The sequence below is a fragment of the Lissotriton vulgaris genome, chromosome 12 (assembly GCF_964263255.1).
Source record: "Lissotriton vulgaris chromosome 12, aLisVul1.2, whole genome shotgun sequence".
In the NCBI taxonomy this organism is placed as follows: domain Eukaryota; kingdom Metazoa; phylum Chordata; class Amphibia; order Caudata; family Salamandridae; genus Lissotriton; species Lissotriton vulgaris.
In genome coordinates this window covers 298695235-298720277 of record NC_141700.1, presented here as the reverse complement: position 1 = coordinate 298720277, position 25043 = coordinate 298695235, and positions in this window count along the sequence as shown.

Genomic DNA, 25043 nt, shown 5'->3' with positions numbered 1-25043 from the left:
AAAGTGGTGCTATGGACTGCGGTGGCAGTGCCGTGTACTAAATGGATAGTGCGATTGATGATATGTGGGGGGGTGTTGGACATAACGGGCAGGGGGCGTGGTGAGGGTGGCAAAAAGCAAAGGAGGAAGACTACTCCCCCCTTTTGGCTAGCAGTTGCAGAGGCAAATGATAGACCAATCTGTTGTGAAAGGATGTGTTGAGGGAAGGAAGGAGGCAATAGGAAGAGAGTCGTAGGTGGGATGAACTACCTGGCGGGGTTGCAAATTTGAGAGGTAAAGAGGCGTGTGCGTGCAACCCAGACACCTGCTAACTGGCAGTCCTAGACACTCGGCCATTGGGTGTGAAAGTGTCAGGATAGCAACAAGAAGAGGTACTACCTATCGGCCTGATACTAGCCTAAAGGGTGTGTGAAAGTGTCAGGACAGCAACAAGAGAGGCGGAGGCTGGGATAGGAGAAGGGCAACCAGGGACTGTGTTATCAGCAGGACAAGATGGAAATAACAAAGCAAAGACAATGAAACATGAAAAACATACATCAAATAGGACAAATTAATGAAAAATAAATGATGTGGCAATAAATATAATGCATTTGTGAAGAATTAATGGAGACCATTAGAGACCTAGATATTGAATCACATTACGAAAGAACCCGAGATCAGAAAGCGAGAGGGAGAGATGTCGACAGCACCGAGGAGAGAGACCACAGGAGGTGCAGGGCGGGGGTGGGGGGTGAAGCTAAACAGTAGAACAATAGAGAGAGGGCATAGAGAAAGAGAGAGAAAGTGTAAGTAAGGGGAGAGCAGTCTTCAAGTTTATTTATTATGTTTTGGATCTCCAAAGAGGTCCACATAAAAAAAGAAAATATATGATACAAAGTACGCATACAAATACAACAAACATTAACAAGTTTTTACCAAAATCCTAAGTAATCAGCACAACACAGTTGGATAAAAACCTTCTAATAGATATCTAAGAAACATTTAAAATTAAAAATGCTGAAGCAAAACATTTCATTAGGAGGATTATATAAAGCACATAAAAAAGAATTGGCTGTAAGGATATTCAATTTCAAACAAATTTGTCTAAACCACTTACGACGAAATAAACGAAGTGCAGGACATATAAAAAGAACATGTATGAAGTCCTGAATTGACAAATTACAAAAATTGCAAGTTGCAGAGCAACCATACCACTTAGCCATAAGCTTATTAAGAGCGAGTAGATCCTGCCTCAAGAGAAGCCAGAAACGCCGTATGCCATGGGGTATATTCCAGGTGACATATGGTTGCATATGTTTTAATACGCACGTATCAGTGAGGGGGGATACTTTTTTCTTCGCAAGTATATAGAGGGAGAGCAGTCTGAATTGCAGAAATAGAAGGAAAGAAGAAGAAAGAAAAAAAAGTGGTGGGTGAGAGCTGAAGTTCAAAGAAGAAGGGAGAAGGTGAGAAACAAAGACAGCGCAGCTGAGGCAGCTGGGCTGAAAGCCACAGAAGTGGAAGGTGGGTGAAGTCTGCGAAGTATCCACAAGTGACTTCCTCTTCTGGTGGCAGTGAACTGCGCAGTAAAAAAGGAGTGTCAGGGACAGACACGTTGTTTACAGATAAAAAATAGTTTGGTAAAAGAGAATAATTTACACCCAATCCATGCAAAATTAGGTTGTTAAAAGAAGAAATGAAGGGAGGAGAGAAGCACGTGAAATAATGAGATAGGAAAGTGGAAAATGGGCAAAGAAAGGATGCAGGCATTGAAAAAGGGACCCAGAGCCAGAAAGCACAGAGGAAACTAAACTATGTAGAAAAAAATGTGGGGAAGAAAAAAAAAAGAGATGGAATAAAAACGGAATAAAAAGACAGTTGATGAAATGTAAAATAAATATCATTATGGACTCGCAGAAATATCAATATGAACACGCAAAGTCAATATCAATATGAACACAATGAAGACTGGTGAAACCTGCAATACACCCAGAGTGAGGAATTGTTGGGGACTTGAACATAGAACCACATACAAGAAAGCCCAATACAACAAGCAGGACTGGAGAACTCGAACCACAATTGAGGACTTGAACCTCGAACCACTTCCAAGAAAGCCCAATACAACGATAGCAGGACTCGAACCTGGACTGGGAGTGAACCAGAGAATATTTAAATGCAATCACAATCCCCAGGACTCAAACCTGGGATCAAAGTTAAACCAAAGGGAAACCCACAATATTTAAATGCAATCACAATCCCCAGGACTCAAACCTGGGATCGAAGTTAAACCGAAGGGAAACCACAACAACCTGTAACCACAAGACGTATTTAATGAAAAGTGACACTGTACCTATCTAAAGTAAAGGCGAGACTCATGACCACACACAGACATAGAGAGGGTGCTCATGGCAAGACAGACAGCTACAGAGGATCGAGGATTCAGACAGAGAGACCCCAGAGCCCCCACCTCACAACCACATACCAGGGACTAGGGTAATTCAAGGAAAAAATAAAAAATATCCTTGACTTACCCAGTGGCCGGTAGTGTAGTGGGGGGCGATAGGGTTTTCGTGGGCTATCCGCCGGAGTATTCCAGGCCCACCGCAAACAAGAACAGTCTTGCACCATGGTCGCGAGCTGAAGAAGGGTAAGTATTTCCCTTCTATGGTGGTCACGGACCACTGAAACACTGCTTGTCTAAAAATAATGAATACATGTGTAAAACAAAGAAATTACGTTGAAGTGGCACTTTTATTCATCAAGTCATTAACACAGCAGGAAATATATTCATCAATTTATTAGCCTTAGAAAGAATATATTAAAAGCACGATTGCAATCAGTCAGAAAAATAATAACACCAAGTACATTTTTAGAAGGCAAACCTTAAAGAGAAAACTAACCATGAAAGAATTATAATTTCAAGATGCATTAAATGCAATGAATTGGGTGAGGATGGCAAACCGAGAATAAATGGAGAGATCAAAATAGGAAAAAAAGGGTATCTAGATTGGGATGTACCACCTGAGAGCTGGCTTAGTAGTCCCAATGCAGATATACGGCCGGCCTGGAACCAACGCTGTGCAAGTCACTGCAGAAGAGTTCTGCCCTCAAACTGCGGTGCAGGCTCTATATACCTGTTCAATGCAGAATGGTAAAACCGCATCGACGTATGTACTGGCGTAGGTGTTTGACCGCACGCCTACAGTGGTGTTGCTAAAACCATGAAAACACAGAAGTGGTGTCCCACTGGGTCAGGTGTTTGGGCGGGTGGTCAACAATGCTTGACCGCAACTTATAAACAAAGACATTTTTTTGCGTATGTTTCTTGTAAAATATATGTGATAGCCGAATTTTTAAACAGGTGTCATCATTGCAAGGTGCTGTCTTGGGTTTTGTTTGAGCAAGCTTGGAAATTTTCATAATAAAAAATGAAGCAAACGATATTTGTGAAATGTCAAGAGTATACCAGCTGGTGCTGTGTGTGGGCAAGATAGGTCGTTTTTGCAACTGTGGAAAGTTTTCTACTGTCTCCCGAGTGGCCTTGCAGTGTTGGGCATAATGGAAATGCATGTTTAAGAATATTGGGCCTAGTGGATTTAATTTTTGAAGATGGTAACATGAGGCAGTGTTCTTGGGGCTTGGGCCTATATGCAGATGTGTCAAGGGATGTGTGGGTTATCACTTACTGATTGTATATGGAAAAATGGTCAAGATGGCATATTTCCAGATTTTAGCTGGTGGGGCCTATACAGAGGACCTTCATGCTTCATGGGTCAAGCAGAATGTTATGTTGAGAATTTATATGGTAAAACGTGACCCTCCATCATGTTACAGAAAGGCACGTCAGGGACCATCTACGTGCCATGGGCTCAGAGGGTCTAAGAAGGGCTCAGGACCAAACTGCCCCCATTGATGGATCTCCTGTTTTCAGAAAAACAGCATGGGGATAAACCAAACAATTGGCGATGTCAAGAGTCTACTCCGCAGCCTCATTTAAGAGCAGACCAACACAGTGTTTTCCTGAGCCCGCATCCTAGCCGTCACGCTGGCCAACGACGAGCATGACGGGCTGCTGAGGTTCTGCGATTTCAGATTTCGTCCCGTATCCGGCCGCCATTTTGTGTCCTGTCGCCATTTCGTGTTGCCCTCACTCCGGCTGCATGGCGAACGATGTGCTTTTGCTTTTTCCAGCTGCTACGTGTCCTTTCAGTTAAAAAGTAACTCCCTTGTCCTTGTTCATGAAAACCGATGTCAGGGTTTGGCCGAGTTCGCTAATCCATGTCTGGTTCGATTGATCCCTGTCTCAGCCGATTATTTGCCCCCTCCTATTCTTCCCTTATACTATCTTATCCGACTGGCCTTCGCTATTCTCTCCTTGTATGCTCCTATTACACAACTATCCTTTGAGACACACAAGCATGTCCTGCCACCTGCGAGAGGGGATTGTGAACACCATCACTGATTAATTTGTTGTGAGGGGTGGCACACGGGGTCCGAGAAAGGGGCGTATCTTGAGACACCTGATAGCTTGTTTTTCAGCATTTCTCATTGGTTCGTTTTGTATGTGAAGGGAGTGGGATATTGTAAATGTGTTTACTAAAAAAGATTGTATACCACGGGTTGAAGTGGCAGTCTCCTTAGAAACCACCTCCAGTGTAACTTCTAGGATAACTGTGCTTAGCTGCAGCTAATAAACCTGGCTTCCACGCTCAACGGAGTGTCTCGTGTCTCTGTTAGTTACAAGGGAGCTGAATCCGGGGATTTAGGCGTGCCCTACGCCACCCGGCCCATAAGGCCCGGTTCTCCACTGCATCCAATCCATTTAGATACCAAATGTGGATGGCCCTGAGGGAAGTGATCCCTGACCGCCCAGATGTAGGAAGATTGATGGCAGAGAGTATGAAGCCTGGGAAAACTGTTTCTTACTTTCTAGACAGAATGAGGGACCTGAAACTAGACAACCATTGACCAACACAGGCCCCCAGGCTGCATTCTTCTACAACATCGTCAAAATGGACTGCCTATTCAAATACAGAGTGGACTGGACAGCCAGTAAGATTAGACATCAAACCTTGGTGGGAAATACAGGCACACATATTACATTAATACAGAAAGAAACAGGAAAAGGACAGTGGAAAACAGGAGCAAGCCCAAAGAAACACAGCTAAGCTGGTCCAACATAAGTTACAAAAGACCTCCCTCGAGGGGGCTGCATTGGCTGAAGCATGCAAATAGTACCAGTCTTGAAGGGAGCTCCACCACCACACCACAGAGGGTTTCCACTCAGTCCTAGCCGCAGAGGTCAGGGAATCGCAGCAGCCAGACCATAGAGAGTGCTACTACTGCCACAAAATGGGCCACTTGGTCGACTGATGTCAGCTGAAGGTGAGCCAGGAGCAATGATCGAAAGGTCTGGGCCAGTCCCAGCGAAATCCCCATCCACAAAACCAAGCCCAGATGACCTTGAACATGCCATACATTCAGCCAAGAGGAAATCAGTCAGCAAAAAGCCTACCGCTAACAAGGACCAGGTGGAAGGCAAAACACATGGCAACAGCTGCAGGCAGGGAACCCAGCCCAGCAAGCACCGGGGCCACAGCCACGGCAGGGAGGGGTGACTCCCATAGAACTCCGTAGTCCATGCACAAATATAGAACAATTTGGCACAAAGTCTGTAGAGAAATTCACCAGGGCAATCAGGCATCTCAGTACCTTACTCACAATATGACAAGTTCCCGCCACACACATGATTCTTGTCGTAAGCAAGATGTGTAAACTTCTCCTCTCCCCTAATGCTTTCAAACATCCAAAGTCTGTTTGTCTCATTATGTACCTCCAAAGCTGCAGGAGTAGCATGTCACTAGGTAAGAAGTCCATGACCCTCGCCGAGGGAGGTAGACCCAAAGCATCCTGAATCCAAAGGAGAGAGGGGTGCCAGGAGTGAAAAGGGATCCTGAAGATGACTATTTCACCCCCACACAAGGTGAATGGATATGCTCACCAACCGCACTTAGCTTGTCGAATCAAATAACAAAGGACCTCACAAACCTCATACAAGGGAGCAATAGGCCCTATCCCAGTCATTGCCACATCCAAATAACACAATGCACAGATTAGCTTCTCAACCCCCACTGCTATGCCACAATAAAACCAAAACTAGATGAGACCTTAAAAAGGTGCCCAATGACCTGCAGGAAGTAGCCCAAACGTAGTTAAAAAACTAAGCTTCCAGAAAAAGGGCATTATGAAAACACCCAACTTCATTAGGGAAAACCTTGTTACATACCACATGCTGGGATCAGTGGGGCATACACGTGACTGTCTTCGGGATATGTTGCAATAACCCAGGAACCCCAAATTGCAGCATGCCCCCTTCCTTTCACAGCGCATCATGCATTTGTAGGTCAAAAAGTACCACCAGCATCGATAAAACTATACACACAAACATACACACACATGTTAGGGAAAGCAGAGTATTAGAGAGACGACAATGCCCATAAAATGATAGGTAAAAAAGTGATCCACACACCCACAAAGATAATCCCACTAAAACATTCACCTCTAGCACAGTGAGGGGGAGGACCAAATGACCCCCAAAATAAAACTCGGGTGACCCATGACCAAAAATGACGCCCAAACTTGGGCCCCCCATCCAGTACCTCACCAAAGATTGCACCAAATGGATGCACAGAAATGCCCTGAAAAGTTCAGGAACAGGAATTTCAGAAACCAAATAATGATGTATGTTTTTCTAAAACCTAACCTACAACCCACAGCTCTTATTGAACAGGTCTGCAACTGAACCTTAAAGGCACCACCTTTATTGCAACTGGCCACCTCTTTTGTAGCAACCTCTGAAGTCCCAAAAAAGGCCCAAGTGTTCAAGTCAAAAAGACCACCGACTATTTTTTATGGAATTTTTTTGCAAACAGACTCTTTACACTGTTCCAAGCAAAGACACCTCCGGACACCAGAAATCTGCAGTTAACCCCTCCAGACACCATCCCAAGACCTGCAATGTTCCAAACGTTATGTAGTTTTACACCTTTGTACACCATATGCTTAGCAAGGGAGTGGGCACTTTCATCTGTAGAGAGACATCTGCTTAGTCACATGGAGTCGAATTTGTCATTTCTATAGCACTTGTGTATGTAAGTCTCCGAACTCATTTACATTTACACTGAACAGAACACTAGTATTCCACATGCACTACATAGCGCACTCTTACACAACACATGGTATCAGTCCATGAGAGTCATGGGCACCCAGGCATCAGGTAGGTCGTGCTATATCTGCTCGCTGATACCCTACTTTATGGACTCAGACAGACTTTACTTATCCCAAGAAATAGCCCCCAAAAAGCAAAATGTCTCATCCACCTGTTCCTATGAAGGATTAGGGGCAAGTTTCAAACTAGTAGAGTAGAACCCTATAGAGTAGTAGTAAATGTCACCCGGTATGACACCAACCACACTGCACTGTACCTTGTCACTGAGCCTAGCGATATATATTGAAAGTGAGTCAGACAGGATGGCAGGCGGGGTACCATGGGCGAGGACACTGTTTGGCCCCGAGATTTTCCAGAAAAGAGGTTCTTGGAGGTAGCAAAACCACCACCCCAGTACACAAACATGTGTCTCCCGCCTCCATCTGTGGTCCCAGGATGGCCCTTAGCATATCTGTGGCAGTCTTCTTTAATAACAAATGGACCACAGGCATGGAGATCCAGTGCAGGGCCATCTACCTCGAAGATACAAGGAGAAATGAGACTAGAAGGGAAGGGTTGAATGCCAGCATAGATATCTCATTTCAAGAAATCTGGGACACTGAGATAGTTTGTCTTTTAGTTTAAGAACAGACATGCCTAAAAAGGCCACACAAACAGTTCCTAGACACACAAAGCTCAGATCATATTTAAAAATGTATACTTTTTTAACTAAGAAAATGTCTTTAGTACTAATATACAACTATACTTTTACTCGCCCACTTACAAGCATTTGAAATCAGCAAGTACTCGTTTTAACCCTGACACTTCTATGTCTAAAAACATTAAACTCTCCCCTTTTTAATAATAGAATGACAGACCTTAACCCTCTACCACACAAACATTACTTCCATATTATTTCCATGCAGGGGTAACATTATATCTGTGCAAAATACAATCTGATTCAGTGCAAACTAATACAATCATTTCATGGATGTGAGATTTTTTATCTCTTGGGCATGTAATCAAAAACATTAGATAAAAGAATGAGCAAGTGCAAAAAACTGTTTCTTATATTAAAAAGGTAATTACATGAAAATAGGAAAGAAGTTATAAGTTATAATTCAACAGTCCTCGCTAAACCCTATATCCTTAAAACAAACAGATATTAGAATTTTATATATACTAAAAATAATTACTTAGGAAAAGATAGTGATTACTTTTTCCTTTGTGCAAGATTAAACAGCAAAGTGCATGTTATATTACTATTAAGGAAAATTACCTTTCCTTGCACTGCCTTGTCTTGTATTTGGGGGTATAACTAAAAGATAACAACCTCCATAAGTCCATTCCATCTCACCAATGCGGCAAGCCTTTTTTCTTATTTAACTGATCCTGATCAGCGGGCAAGAATTTTCCTACTGCATAACATACGGGTAGATTATCACATCCTAAAATTAATTGAAGGAGATCCTTTGTATGTCAAATCTGAGTCAATCTAAAGGTCAGTAGCAACAACGTTCATCTAGTTGCAAAACTGGAGCAAATTATAAGTAAATGCATAAAGTTAGGTGGTCCCCTTAGACAGAAGGGACACAAGGCTTTCTCCATCTGGGGTTCCAGGACCAGCTTCCACCTTATAAAAGCTGGCCCTTGCCCCAATATAACATTTAGTCCCCACCTGAGATAGATAGTTACTGGTGGCTAGAAGGTAAGGGGCAACCTCTAATTGTCCTGAAACTTACACTGTATTTCTTGTGTTTTAGAGGGAAAGGAATGATCCCCGCTTGGCACAAATGAAAATTGTGGATCTATACTGCAAGTACCTGACATGCAATGGGGCACCTCTGTGCTGATAGATATCTATTGGCAATGGGGGAGTCTGCCTACACTCAGCGTGACCCCAGATGGTGGGGCCTCTGCACCCTTGTAACCCTATACACCCAACCCTGGTCATCCCTGCAAAAGACATGTCTGAGTTGTTCAAACATCGCTACAGAAGAAAAACTCTATTGCATCAGGTTCGAGAAAAAAGAACTGCTGATTGTTTTGACTGGTCTCAGTACACAGACATTCCAGAAGAATTTTTTTCCGACACTCAAGTCTATGTAGAAGGGTCCATACCCTTCTTCACCCAGCAAGCAAAGGCAAACGCTCATTGGTTTACAAATGACCACATGGGAGTTGCTGAAGATGGACAACAATACTGAACTTGGCCTAAATGCTATCAGACAAGAACTAAGAGCCATCCGCCTCATGGTGATGCAACATCGGTATGTGTTGGACTTGATGACCGCAATTTAGGATGGGGTATGTGCCAAGATCGGTGCATCCTGCTGTCGCTTTATCCCTGGAAACGACATGGACAATGGAACTCTAACTCTTACAATCCTAGCATTGCATCATCTACAAGCTGACATGAAGAAGGAAGAAGGTGCCCCTGAGCAGGACTGGTTTATTTATTTGTTTTTCTGGCACCTCCGATGGGTGACCAGACTGTGCATGTCATAGCTTCCAAGTGTCATTTTTGTGCTTTTTTTGTGATTGTGGAAACTTGGATACTCTCTGGGCAGTGCATCCACCTTGACAAAAGTTTGACTACAGGGGTTCTCTCCCATTTTCTCGCCAGTTTTAGCATGATTCAGATGAAACTCAAATAACAAGTGTGCTACGTAGCGATACCTTCCTGGTGGAAAAAACAGGTCGCCAGGGGTCACTAATCCTGGTATTGAGGGCATAACACTATTGTGATCAGAAAGGTCCTGAGGAATACAGGTGTGACCCAACACTGTGGGGACTACAAACACAACAGAAACATGTTGACGATTTGGCAGTAAGGAAGGGTGAAAGAACTCTCAATTCTTTCCTGTCAAAAGTTGAAGCTAATTTTTTGTAACCTTTTACAAAGAAATTAACTTCAACTTGGGCACCTGCTGCTGTAAGCCTGTAAGTGCTTCCTGGCGCCTCGTTGCCTACTTGCAACTATTCTCTGACCCTGCTCTGACCCTTGAAGCAGGGTCAGAGAATAGTTACATGTAGGCAATGAGGCGCCTGTCATGAAAATTAAACCTCAACAGGAAGCACTGACAGATATAAAAACAAGCATTTGCAATGCAATAGGTCTCGCATTAGGAAGGTTTGAGCTATTGGTCTTGTAAATGACCATTTTTTTTATTTAAGTGTTGGTTTTGAAAATAGCTAAATTAATAGGTTTGTCATTTACAATGCCAATAGTTATAACTTTCGCAAATTTGACACCTATTGCATTTGTAATGCAACATGTTTTGTATTTACGTGACTTAGCTGTATTGATATTACAAATCACAATGGCTTTTAATTTTTTAAAATAATTAATACTTAAATAAAAGTGATTTAAATTTATAATGGCAATAGCTTAAACTTTTGTAAAAAACTTTTGTGAAGATTATGTTCAGTGTATTTTATTGTGACGAAAATCCAAGAACAGAAGTGAAATATTAACATAACATTTGTAATAAAGTTTGAAACATTGAGAGAACATATTTGAACCAGTTGTTGTTGAATGGTTGCGCAGATTGATGCTGGGGTGGCGCTGAGTGAAGCTGGAGTGGTGCTGAGTGGTGCTGTGGTGGTGCTGAGTGATGCTGTGGTGGTGCTGAGTGATGCTGTGGTGGTGCTGAGTGATGCTGTGGTGGAGCTGAGTGATGCTGTGGTGGCGCTGAGTGGTGCTGTGGTGGCGCTGAGTGGTGCTGTGGTGGTGCTGAGTGATAATGTGGTGGTGCTGAGTGATAATGTGGTGGTGCTGAGTGATGCTGTGGTGGTGCTGAGTGGTGCTGTAGTGGTGCTGAGTGATGCTGTGGTGGTGCTGAGTGATGCTGTGGTGGCGCTGAGTGATGCTGTGGTGGCGCTGAGTGGTGCTGTGGTGGCGCTGAGTGGTGCTGTGGTGGTGCTGAGTGATAATGTGGTGGTGCTGAGTGATAATGTGGTGGTGCTGAGTGATGCTGGGGTAGCGCTGAGTGATGATGTGCTGATGCAGAGGGCAGAAAGGCACAAAAAGCAGTCTAACAAAGGGCAGAAGGGCAGAAAAACAAGGGAAAAACGAGTCTGACAGAGGGCAGAAGGGCACAAAAAACAGTCTAACAGAGGACAGAAGGGCAGAAAAACAAGGGAAAACAAGTCTAACAGAGGGCAGAAGGGCACAAAAAACTAGTCTAACGGGCAGAAAGGCACAAAAACGAGTCTGACAGAGTGCAGAAGGGCACAAAATGAGTCTAACAGAGGGCAGAAGGGCACAAAAACAAGGGAATAACAGAGGGCAGAAGGGCACAAACAATGAGTCTAACAGAGGGCAGAAGGGCAGAAAAACAAGGGAAAAACGAGTCTAACAGAGGGCAGAAGGGCAGAAAAACAAGGGAAAAACGAGTCTAACAGAGGGCAGAAGGACACAGAAAACGAGTCTAACAGGGGGCAGAATGAATCCCGCCCTGTGTGTTTTTTCACGAACATGCCACCTTTTTGTGCAATACCTCCACTCAACTGGAGTACTTTCTAATGTCTAATCAGTAAGTGCTCCCTCGTTGGCTAAATGTATAGGGGCAGATTTACAATAACTGGCGCATCCCCAGGGATGCGCCAGTTATTGTGCGCCGCAGCTCCGCCACCCATGGTGCGCCGCATTTACAATGCGGCGCACCGTGTGGCAAAAACGGCACAGATGCGTCACGCATCTGTGCCGTAAAAGCAGCGCATTGCTGGAGCTGCGTCGCAAGCGCGACGCAGCTCCAGCAATGCCCTGGGGGGCCCTATCTCCCCAATGCTGCATCAAGCCTTACACCTGCTTCAAGCAGGCACAGGGTTTTGACGCAGCATTGGCCTAAAAGTGACTGAGTGAATTCTTGTAGATTTCACTTAGCCACTTTTAGGAGGCTTTCCTGCGCCTGAACGCCTTCTGGTTTGCATATCGCCATTGTCTAACCCAGGGTGGTGTGGAGTGCAAAAAAACTATGGATTTGGGCCCAGATCTCTGGACTGGGGTGAATGTGTGACATTGATCCACATTTGGTCCATCACCTGTTTTGTTTGCAAGTGAACGCCTTCTGATGGCGCAAGGCTTTACAACGTGACGCATCTCTCAGATGCGTCACGTTGTTAATATCCAGCACCATAGCACATCTTTTGTGCTGCCGCTGCATCACAAAAGGTCTCGGTAGAGGGTGGGAGTGGTGAACCAGAAGGTGGCAGTGATGAACCAGAGGGTGACAGTGATGAACCAGAGGGTGGCAGGGGTGAAGCAGGGGTGAACCATAGGGTGACAGTGCTGAACCAGAGGGTGGCAGTGCTGAACCAAAGGGTGGCAGGGGTTAACCAGAGGCTGGCAGTGATGAACCAGATGGTGGCAGGGGTGAACCAGAGGGTGGCAGTGGTGAACCAGAGGGTGGCATGGGTGAACCAGAGGGTGGCAGTGGTGAACCAGAGAGTCGCAGTGGTGAACCAGAGGGTGGCAGTGCTGAACCAGAGGGTGACAGTGGTTAACTAGAGGGTGGCAGTGGTGAACTAGAGGTGCTGTGATGAACCAGAGGGTGGCCATCGTGAACCAGAGGGTGGCAGTGTTGAACCAGAGGGTGACAGTGCTGTACCAGAGGGTGGCAGGGGTGAACCAGAGGGTGCTGTGATGAACAAGAGGGTGGCAGTGGAGAACCAGAGGCTGGCAGGGGTGAACCAGACAGTGGCAGTGGTGCACCAGAGGGTGGCAGTGCTGAACCAGAGGGTGACAGTGGTTAAACAGAGGGTGGCAGTGGTGAGCCAGAGGTACTGTGATAAACCAGAGGGTGGCAGTCATGAACCAGAGGGTGGCAGTGGTGAACCAGAGGGTGACAGTGCTGTACCACAGGGTGGCAGGGGTGAACCAGAGGTGCTGTGATGAACCAGAGGGTGGCAGTTGTGAACCAGAGGGTGGCAGTGGTGAACCAGAGGGTGACAGTGCTGTACCAGAGGGTGGCAAGGGTGAACCAGAGGGTGCTGTGATGAACCAGAGGGTGGCAGTGGTGAACCAGAGGGTGGCAGGGGTGAACCAGAGGGTGGCAGTGGTGAACCAGAGGGTGGCAGTGCTGAACCAGAGGGTGACAGTGGTTAACCGGAGGGTGGCAGTGGTGAACCAGAGGTACTGTGATGAACCGGAGGGTGGCAGTCATGAACCAGAGGGTGGCAGTGGTGAACCAGAGGGTGACAGTGCTGAACCAGAAGGTGGCAGGGGTGAACTAGAGAGTGGCAGTGCTGAACCAGAGGGTGGCAGTGGTGAACCAGAGGGTGGCAGGGATGAACTAGAGGGTGGCAGGGGTGAAACAGAGGGTGGCAGTGGTGAACCAGAGGGTGGCAGTGATGAACCAGAGGGTGGCAGTGGTGAACCAGAGGGTGCTGTGCCCATACACGACCGCATGGGTAACTTCACCATGCAAGCGGCCCGCGAACACCCTAAAAGCCCCGCGAACACGCAAATAACCCAGCAAACATGCAAAAAAACAAAAATCCACAAATTCGCACGAATTCACGGATTTTGCGGATTGCGAATTCGATTTTGCGTTAATTCGCGGAACGCGAATTCGCACATTTCGCCCATACTTACTTCAGACCCCGACTCTGTTGCCTGTTCTCCCAGCCTCTGAGTTTAATTAAACCAACTCTTCCTGTTTTGCCAAATGCCTCTTGTCTTTCATTTTTTCAAGGTAAATTCATATTGGAGCAACACTCTTTAAGCTCCTCGTTCATTCATTAATTCATTCAAGTTAGGGGAAAATCATGCCAAAGTTGCCAGGTCCTTCAAAATAAAGCCAAGGTTATATTTCGCCATGTTCTGCATACTTCCTTTCTTCAATCCAAGCACCAGTGCCACTGTGTTCTCATTTAAAATTGTTTTCTGTTAGCTTATTGTGTGAAGGTCATATTTGGTACAACTGAATATTAGGCAGATTTTACTCAATACCTGCACAAGATGGGAAGTAGAGGATACTCCTTTATGTGATATCTTGAAGGCTGAGACAATGGTAGAGGTTAGCACTGTAATATACGTGAGAGGGAGGCCCACACCAAGTACAGCTGGAACACTGTTTTTTGATTGGTTCTTACTCAGTGGGAACCTGTAGAAAGTGTCACTTTCATGTTTTAACTGTGTGAAGAATTTAGTTAGTTAGAATTTGTCTTTGTCCACTTTTGCGGGTGGACGTCACTTTCTAGCTCTGGAGGCCCAGTGCTAATTTTTCAGCTCATAGAGTTACTCTGGGGAGGAAGCACTTTTCTTGACATTCTAATTGGAACCTTTATTTGGTTCTTCTTTCACTATGATATTTGCTGACGCCTGTTGCTTCTGAAATTTTCTGACTTACCCACAACCTTAGTTTAGCTACAGAGTTTCCATTTACAAGGATGATTTTTTTTCTTATTTTGTATAAGCTCTCTTTAATATTGTGCACTTGGATTTGTCGATTTAAATTGATTGGATTACAGTCATTCATGCTTTACTCAGGTGAATACTGACTTATGCTTAATTGATTTGATTTGAGGTTGTAACTTTACTAATTTGCTATTAAACCTTCATAGTTTGCAGTCTTACTCCTCTCTGCCATTACTGTTGGGCAAAATCTGCTTCACTTTCACCGAGATGGTACTGAATTTGTGACATCAGCCTCAGTTCGAGTTAAAGGTCCATCTTAGTGGACATTGGGGAGTTGCAAGTTGTACCAAGTATATGCATTGCAAATACCATCTTTATCTATTCCAATATTGAGATTGAGCTTAAACTTAGTGTTAGCTCACTGCTCATGGCCCTTGAACTGCTTGATGCATACCTAGGAATCGTAAGGCAAACTAAAATTGTTTTGTCTGTACTTCTATCCATGCAACCATGCCCATCCATTTAACCCAGTCTTTCAATCATGTAGCTACACAGCTACTTGCATCCAGTAATTGCTATATTAATAAACCAACCAAACTTGTAATTCAAATTTTACAATTTGTTTATGGGTACAATGAAGTTTTCGTCACAACTCAAATGATTACCGTGATCTTCATCAACATTCCAATTTATGAAGCATCCATGTGATTTAGACGAAGCCTGGACTTGCCAACAATGTTATAGTATGCAATTAGGTCACTAAAATACTTGCACTGCCAAAACTAATTGCTCTGAGATATTTGAGGTAAATGTGTTCTCTATTATAATGCATGTACATAATCTGATGTGTGTGGATGGGTAAATATGGCACAGTTGTAGTCACAAGTCGACTTTCACTCCACTTTAATAAATAGATTATTCCTTTTATCAAAACTGTCAATTAGGACATTGTAAAACACAGCATTAAAAATGATTTGATGTGTAATTAATAACTATTACATTTTTTTAAATGTAGGCTGTACAAAAGTGTAACTAGATTGGCAAATATGAGATTATCAGTGCATAGTAAAATGTCATTGTAAGGCCTGTGGCCCGCCTCCCAGAAATGCAGCCAACCCCACGCTATGCAGGGATTTCTGCCATGTATGGAGGGGGTTGATCTTTTGCCATGTGGCATAGGATTGTTTTGGGGCCTGTAGACTGTATCTCCCAGGGCCATATACAATTAAACAGGGGAAGGGGCATACAGCCCCTCCCTGAGCCTTTTTGGGCCTAGGGACCCCATCCCTCAAGGCCTTATGTATTTTAAAGGGGAGGGGGCACAAGGCCCCCCTCCGTGAGTTTCATTAGGTCCTGGGGACCCTATCTTCAGGTCAGTTATTGTTTTTAAGGGAATGTGGCCCCTCTTCCTGGGTATTATCAGGCTCTGGGGGCCCTATTCCCCAGGGCGTATCTATTTTTAAGGGGAGAGGGCCAAGTGGACCCCCCCTCCCCAAGCCTTATTAGGCCCTGGGAAACCCACCCTAAGGGCCTTTTTTTGTTAAAGGGGACCATGACCACCCTCCATAAGCCTCTTTAGGCCCTGGGGACCTCATCCCCTAGGGCTTGTAGTTTTATTTTAAAGGGGAACGTGTCATGTGGCCCTCCTCCCAAGCCCATTTGGGCTCTGGGACCCCATCCCCCAGGACAGCACACACATATTAAAAGGGGAGGAGGCCGTGCCCCCTTGCACTAGCCATGACAGGTCCTATGTAGCCCACCCCAAGGCCAGAATGTATCTGCCTGAGCCTCTAAAGGCCCAGGGGTTCCACCCTCGGGGCCGGAAACAGACAAAATGGGGATGGGGTCCCCTGGGCCTAATAAGTCTTGGAGAGGGGCCACGCGGTCCCCATCCCCTTTAATTAATAAAAGGCCCTTGGAGATGGGTCCCTCCCCTTTAAAAAACAAAAGCCCTGTGGCCAGCCACTACCCTCAGTAGAGGTTTGGTTTTCAAGTATGGTAAGAAAATATTATTGTACATCAAAAAAATGGAAATTCACTGAAAAAAACCAAAGGTTAAAGTAAAGTAGTTGGGTAAATATGTCAGTGACATCATTATTGTATTGAACTAAAGAAAACACAGAAATTCATCAGTTATAGTTAGCAGACAAACATTTGATAACATAGGGAGGACTCTATAACGGGATGAAAAATCTAATAAAAAAATGCCTTTACCACTATGGGCACTAGATGCTGGAAGGGCCTTCAACTGGATAAGCTGATCCTTTTTAAAAATCACCAGAAAAAGAAGGGCTAGATTTTGGTTGTGTGACAGACATGTCCATCTTTGTGGACAATATCATGTTAAGTTGTAAAATCAGTAATATTCCATTCTGCATTTAAGCCCTGAATAAGCAGCTACATGCCACATATTGGCTATTATAGAGATGAGATTCAAAAGATTCATATCCTCAATAATTATCAATATTTCAAACAAATGTTCATGTGTGGTTTCATAGCACTTCAGTTTCAAATGTAAAATGTATCTGCTGTAAACCAATTTAAAATCTATTTTGTTATAAATTATATTGTTGAACCACATTTATATTGTAGAGTGAATATACTCATAGATAACTATGTAATGAAACCCTAAAATAATTGTAATACCTCCCACCTAATGATAGAGATCCTCAAGGCTATTTATTACATTTCTTTGTTTCTTATATAAGCCAGTCTTAAGATGTCCAACATGGCAGGTTTAATTTATGAATGGCCACTGGCTTATGTTTACCCACGTATGTGTTTATTCTTTAAATAACCCTACTTTTGAATTGATTCACTTTTAGTTTGGTTTTTGGGTAGGGGTGTTGTTGCTGGTACATTTTGCCAAGTGCATGCAGAGTGATGCAGCAGATATTTATTTTGCTGGTCTGTGGCACACAGTGTGAAGCCGATTTCTGCACAATTCAATGGCATGATTTCAATCTCCTCAGTTTTGCACCATACTCAGTAAATCTACTGATATGTCAGTTTACAGAAAATGAGTTTGTCCCTAATACTTGATACTGATTGTTACTACACTCTAAGCATGTTATTTCCTAAGAGGGGTGACATACTAAGAGAGATGTGATTCTTACTGTAATACTGAGGTCTAAGAGGATGGCCCTCAAGATCAGAGGCATAACGCAGGTCCTTGAAGCCTCTATGGTGCTGGGGAGGGACCAACCTTCCAGGGGGCCCTAACTCTTTAAAATGGCCCCATTCAGCCCAAGGTCAATGACTATCTGTGACATACAGGACACTTAGGGACCCTTCATCACATTTTCAAGGTGTCTCCGTCATTTTATGCTATGCTACTGCTCAATATGAGCAATTCTAAGCCGGCCATCTGCTGGTGACAGGATTTATTGTGGTAGGTTGTGCTGAGGCTCTTCAATGAATTAATAAGAAGGGAGTCTGAGACTAATGACCAGGAAATACCTTGAGGCTCTAAGAATACTGAAACCAGACAGCTCACAAAAGTCTTTGGAGTCAGTAGATTACTACTGGGGGTAGGCTATCTACGGGAAAAGAGAGGGTTGAATCTGCCTTCTCCTAAACATTTATATTACACTTTGACAGAGCAATTCAAGCACATTTTATTGCCAGATCGCTCCTAGACCATGATTAATACATTTCTTCCTTTTAAACTCTCTGGATATAGTTTTATATGTCGTACTATAACAAACTGTTTGGGTTGTTTAACAGCTCATTATGCACATGCACTTTTCTGAATCAACACACATTTTGATAGTGAGGACAGAGGATGACAAATCATTAATCCTATGGAATTGTTTTTACGTAACTCTACTGAAAAATAAACTGGTTCATGTGGCTGTTCACTATGCATGTGCACAGCATACATGTAATCTATCTGTAAACATATGCATAAAGGGATTGCTGAACTGACAACTTTTGTGTAAGTATTGCATCTTACCATAGTTTACTGTGTTTTATTATACATTTGATCTTTTGTGAACTGTTATGGTTCGTAAACCGAAATGAAGATGAAATGATTGAATGAAAAGGGAGTTTCTGGAAGGATTTTTGTTGATTCAGAAGTCCAATTACAAATCATTTGTGGTCCTGAGGGTCTAATATATATCCTCTAAGTTAATAAATGCTGAGGTTTTCAATTCTAGCACAATCAGAAGTTTTGTTACAAGCCTTAAAGGAATTGCATAGTTTCTTACAATTAGTTTTTTTTTGCATTAGACCAGATAAAGCAAACGTCATCTTATTTGGATAGGTAAATGTGGCTGCCTCCTATAGTATGTTGATCATGTGTGAATGTATGAGGGATCTTATGAGGAAGGTAAATATCTATGTATTGATTTGATATTAGCAAGCCATACGTCTCCTCTCTGTCTCTTCTCAGTTTGGCAGGCCTTGCAAATGGACTACACAAATCTCTGTCTCTTCTCAGTTTGGCAGTCCTTGCAAGTGGACTACACAAACCTGTCACTTTAAAGCATAAATGTTGATCACTTTTACCATATTTTATTTTTCTTTATTGTCACTATTACATTTTTCTCTTCATAATTAATTTTGGTCTGAACCTTGACATTCTATATGTATTTACTTATTTTGTTGCGTTGTTGGTTTGTTATATAAATCCTCACAAACATTTTCCCTGGCTCTGCCTTGCTGTCCAAATTAAGATACTGAAGGTGAGTTAAGATTTTCCTTATTCAAACCCATTTGAATCTGTGTGGTCTTCAGTCTGGGTGGTGTGAAATCTCATCCCCAGCTTGCATTAAGATTCTTTTTTTTTCTTCTTTATTGCAAGCAAATTACTATTAGTATAGCCATCGTTCCATATCCACTCACCTGCCCCATCAAGAAGAATAACATTTTTGAGTAGATTTGCTCAGATTGTAACTACGATGTTTATACAATCACATGCGGTTGTATTACTCACGTCCCTACCAGCAGGACACGGATCGGCATCCTTGTTAGATCATGGGAAGAATGACAAGATACGGATCATGTTCAAAAAAAGAGACTACTAACCTCAATCACCTACTTACATACAGATGTACTCTAATGTGGCACATTTTTAAGAATTGAAGAATTCCAGACCTTGATGTCCCCTAAAGTACCTGCCAGAACAGAATCATAACTGGGGTAGAGGTGCTTACGAGCTACGGGACAGGAAGACATCCCTGAGGAAGTTGTGAGTAACACCCCAGATGATGAAACATGTGTTGACTGGCTGGGTAACTGAAAAAAGAAAATAAAAGATCGAGGGAATCTCATCATAAATGTGTTTTGATCATATGATTGTATAATCTTAGGAATTGAATTAGGTGGGTGCTCGGGTGTGTGTATTTAATGTCCAAATATAAGTTAGGATTAAATAAAAGTAAACTGAAAATAATAACTAATCAGACAAAGGTTTAATTGAGAAACGCGAAGAGTGGGCTACCGTAGTACCACATTTGGTAGCTTAAGCCACTGTAGCTCCTATTTAGACATTTGCAGAATGGGTTCTTAGAGGGCACCTGACCACAGGGATGTCTACCCCCAGGTAGAATTTGGGGACTGGAGCATCTGCAGTTTGGACTTGTTTTGGGCTTTATGGTAGCCCAGGGGTTAAAAACCAGCCATTTGATGCTACCAGCCACTGTTTTATAGTGGTGACTCGGTTGTTGGTAGTAGGTCGCAGAGCGTTTTTTCAATTCAGGTAGTTATCTGAGTTATTAGAGTTGCGACAGGCATTCCATTGAGTTGCATTTACCTGCAAGCTTGTCGGCTGATGCAAAAGTGTTTCAAGCTCTCCAGCTTCTGGAGGAGATGGGTGTCTTGATTTATTGGTGGCAGGCACAATTAGTGAAGGCCTCCCTATACAGCAAGCATCAGCAGGGGTTGAGGCTGCGGTGATCGTGTGCTCACCACTGCGCCGGACACACAGTAATCCATGAGGCAGAGAAGGCCTGAAGAGATTAGTTATTCAGGCATGTCTTGGTCAGGAGAGAGTGGAGGGGAACTGGCAGGGTAGGTTGAATGGTGGAAGGACCCCGGTTTTGCCAGAGTAAAGGAGCTGCTTGGAGTGCGTACCGGAAGGGGCGAGGAAACAGCATAAAAAGTGTTGGGTGAATAGGGCACCACAGCCAATGAGCATTAGGAAGATGACAGCAGGGGAGCGCAGGAGGAGAGAGTTTACAGGCCACCTCACAGGGGTACAATAGGGGCCCTGGTATCAATAAGATTGGCAGCACTACTAAACTGGATTGATGGGAGGAGGAAAGAACAGCAGGGGTTCTGGTGATAAGCAGCTTGGGTGGGGCAGATGTGGAGACATGGGTGAGGCTAGGAAGCCAATGAAAGTTTATACTAGGGCTCACCTGGAGACAGGAGGGCTGGCCCTGGGGGTGAGGTGACGTAGCACAGCAGGGGCGTGAGGTGAGTTGCAGGGAGATGCACCAGGAGTGCAAGGTGAGTTAATGGGAGAGCTGTCAGGGCAAGACACACAGGCAGTACTAAGTGGCCAGGCAGAGTGGCCAAGCAGGTTCCACAAAAAGTAGTTACTAGCACATCGGGCCTCTAACCTTTTTTACAGGGCAAACAAGACTGCAACATGGCGGACTCAGGGGAGCACGATGCAGCTTTGTTGCCCCGAGTGGGAAAAAAGGCTTGACCTGGTACGGCCAGCTCAACAGCAGCTTTGGATGGCAGGATCACTGCCCAAGGAAGGTCCAAGATGGCTTTGGCAGTGCAACTGACAGGAGGGTACGGGACTACCCCCAGGGACGGTCAGCACAGGACACGGCGTGCTGCATCAGCGGACAGCTGAGGAGGGCAGGGTGCGGCCCCTCAATACAGAATGGATCAGAGTTTAGGTGTATGACAGGTGGTCATGCAGCAGTAGCAGGCAGCCAATGCTGCCACAGGTGCTGTGAAGTTTTACATATTAAGCAAACAGTTTTGGATTATGATGAAGAGAGCGTAGTTGAGGGGGAATTGGTGGACGATGAAGTACATCAAGAGGAACAACATGGGATGGGGGATGCAGGGGTGGACACTTATCGATATATGGATAGTGTCTTTCAGAGATCAGGCGATGGGTGGCAGCAGCACGGAGGCTGTGGAGTGACTTAAAAGAGGGTACAGGTGGCAAAGCGGCCGGCTCCAGAATGAGCAATGACTTTGGCGCCAAGTAAGGATCAGAGAGGCGAGAACATGGCTGGTGAAATGGTTTCAGTTGGTGTGGATGTGATAGAATTGCAGGAAGGTGGCCCAATCCATTTGCAGAAGGGTTTTTATGTGACAGACATCGGGTAGGCACAGAGGAGCAGGTGCTTAGAGGCCGAGGTCCCAGAGGCAGTTGAGGGTTCCAAGGGTAAGGATGGGGGGACAACAGAGTCACAGGATAAGGTAGCAGAGAAGAGTGTAGATGGAGCTGTGGGAGGGAGAAACCTAAGGGCCTGTAGAGCTAAGAGTTGAACATACCTCTGGGAGCACATCTCATGCTTGCGACCAAGGAGAAAATCTGGAATGGGGAATATGTTGAAATGTTGAAATTGTTACATAGGGATTTGAAGGCTAAGGGGGGCTGCAAGGAGGAAGAATATGAGCTAGTAAAGCGTCCTAAGGTCTCCTTGACAATAGAGAATTGGGTGACGGCTTTTCTAATTTATAAAAGCATCTTTTGAGAGGTGTGTTTCACTCTTTAAATATATGGACACCATACAAAAGGTGCATATTTATTATGGGGTTATGCCTGAGCCCAACGTGATGATGAATTTTAGACAGGCATGGATCCCAATGAGCAATAGAGGGAGGTAGATTCAGACCTTTGGCACCATGTGATGGGCCCTGCCAAATTTGGCATGGTAATATTTATGCCAGCAGATTACCTGTTATGTTTGGGCCCCTTCAAGGGAATCCCAACTGGTGAGGGGTAGGTAAGACTGGCAATAGGCAGGATGAGTAGGCAGGTGCCTGCTGGCATTTTAACAAAGGCTTATGCACCAAGGAGTATTGCGTGTTCCGGCACAATGTTCCAGCAGACATCCCCTTGTCAATTGCTTTGGGGCAAGAGGACAATCTAGTAATTCATTGTGGCAGATGGCAGTGGCAGCAGCAGCACCAACAGGGACCTGCCAACAATCAGTTGCACAGCCAGGCCTATGGGTTTAGGGGTGGAGGAGGGACGTAAGGACCTGGGGGCAAGAGCTTGTATGCCCATTAAGCTAGATCGCCTGAGTTTTTGGCTGGCACACTACGATCAGATGGATGATGCCAGGTTGTTGAGGGAGGGGTCCACATTGGGGTACCAAGCCCCGAGGGTAGGCAGACCGATGAACAATATTAATCAGTTTTTGCTTTCAAATACATGGTAAAAAGAAATGGTGTAAGAGATACGGTAACAGAGGTTGGCCGGACTGTTTGTCGATTGGCCCATGGTGGATTTAATTGTGTCATTTATCAGAGTGGTTCCAAAACGACAGGCAGTGTAGAATAATTCAACACCTGTCGTGGCCAGAGGACATCACTGTTAATGATTTCATCCCCAAGTGTCAGGCATTGGTAAAATATTCTTCAGTGTATGTGACTCTGTCCATAGTAGAGGAAGTAGGTTGAGGGGCTCAAATGGCAAAGACTGACATCAAGTCAGCTTTCTGCTTCCTCTTACTCCACCCAGATGACTTTCAGTTGTTGGGAATTCAGTATGAAGGGCAATTGTATGTTTACAAAGTGATCCCAATGGGGTGTTCAATCTCATGTGCGCTATTTGAACAAATTAGTACCTTGTACCAATTGGTGTTTTCATGGTGCATGGGTCACACACACATAACACACTGTCTCGATTACTTATTTGTTTTGTGTAACCCCGGTGCCATGGACTGCAAGTGGATGCTCATCAGTTTTCTAGAGCTCATGGGGGACCAGGGGGTGTCATTGGCACCAGAGAAGACAGTTGGACTCAGTACATTGCTGTCCTTCTTGGGCATTGAAATTGACTCTGGGGCAATGGAAGCCCACGTACCAGAAGAGAAAAAATGTGCAATACAATTGCTGTGGGATGCAATGCTGGAAGAAACAAAAGTCACAGTTAAAGAAGTGCAGGTGGTGTTGGGGCATTTGAGTGTTGCCTGTAGGGTGGTGAGATCAGCAAGGACATTTTGTAGGTGGTTGGGGATTGCATTGTCTGGCTTCCCATAGCCACATCATAATGTAAGATTTTCAGCAGGGACTAAGGAGGATTTGAGAATGTGGCACTTATTTTTAGAATCTACTAATAGAGTACCACCGGTAGCACTGAATGAGGTTGAGGGGGATGCGCAGGTCTACTCTGACATTGTGTGCATCATCTGTGGGATCGTCTTCGAGTTATACTGGCAGGGCAAATGGTGTGCGGAGGAATGGCCACATGAATGGAGGTATTGTGGGTGGGGTATAACTTTTCTAGAATTTTTTCCCCTTGTAGTGGCCCTGACATTGTGGGGAGAACAGTTGGTGCACAATAAGGTTCTATTTTGTGTCAACAACATGACAGTGGTGCAATAGTAAACCGGCAGTCAGCAAGGGATGCTCAAATGTTGAAATTGCTGCAGGTTTTCATGTTGAAGTGACTGACATTTGACATTCTATTTAGAGCATGACCCTTGCCAGGTGTGGGCAATGATATTGCAGATAATTTGTCTCGTTCACAGTGGCGGAGATTACATGGACTGGCCATGGAGGCTGATGGAGTCAGGACCAGGATGCCACAGGAGCTATGCACAGAAGGCAACAGAGGATGATCCGGCTGGTGGTAAATTTGCTGGCCTTGTCCCAACGCCAAGCTTATAGTCAGGTTTGGGAGGAGGTCTTAGAAAGTGGGGTGCAGAGGACGGGGGAGGCTTGGGCCTAGACAGAAAATGTAGTTCAGTTAATGTTGACTTTGATTGCGATAGGACAGTCCAGAGTTATGATCACAGGTAAACTAGCAGGTATTTTATTTATGGGAAACTGCTTTAGGGCTACACTCAATCTTCAGGGGAGCTGGGTAAAAGGATATTGAAGGGGTGCACCAAGTAGGCCTGGAGCAGAGGTCCGAAGAGATGGCCACTGACTTGGGGCTTATTTTGTGGAGCAATCAAGATTCTACCTAGGATATGCACAATTGAGGATGAACAAGTTTTGTTCATGGCATTGATTACCTGGATGCCTTTTGGGATGCATGGGGTGTCCGAGCTCTTTGGGGGGTAGGGTTAGTCGGGTGGGTCCTTTGGGAGAAGGTATACACATGTGAGGCAGGACTACAAGTTTGCCTACACAAGTCGTAAACAGATCAGAAGGGATAGATACGTCCTGCGGCATAGGTACCCAGTGGTCAGTTTTTGCCCAGGGAAATGGGCCACCTTTTGTGGGCAAGGTCTTCCGTTGGGGTTGGTAAGTTTTTTCGGCACCTTGGTGATGGCATTTCAGCTATTAGGTATGTTGCAAAAAGGCCTGACTCGGGTGGGAGTCAATGCAAAGGGATATGGG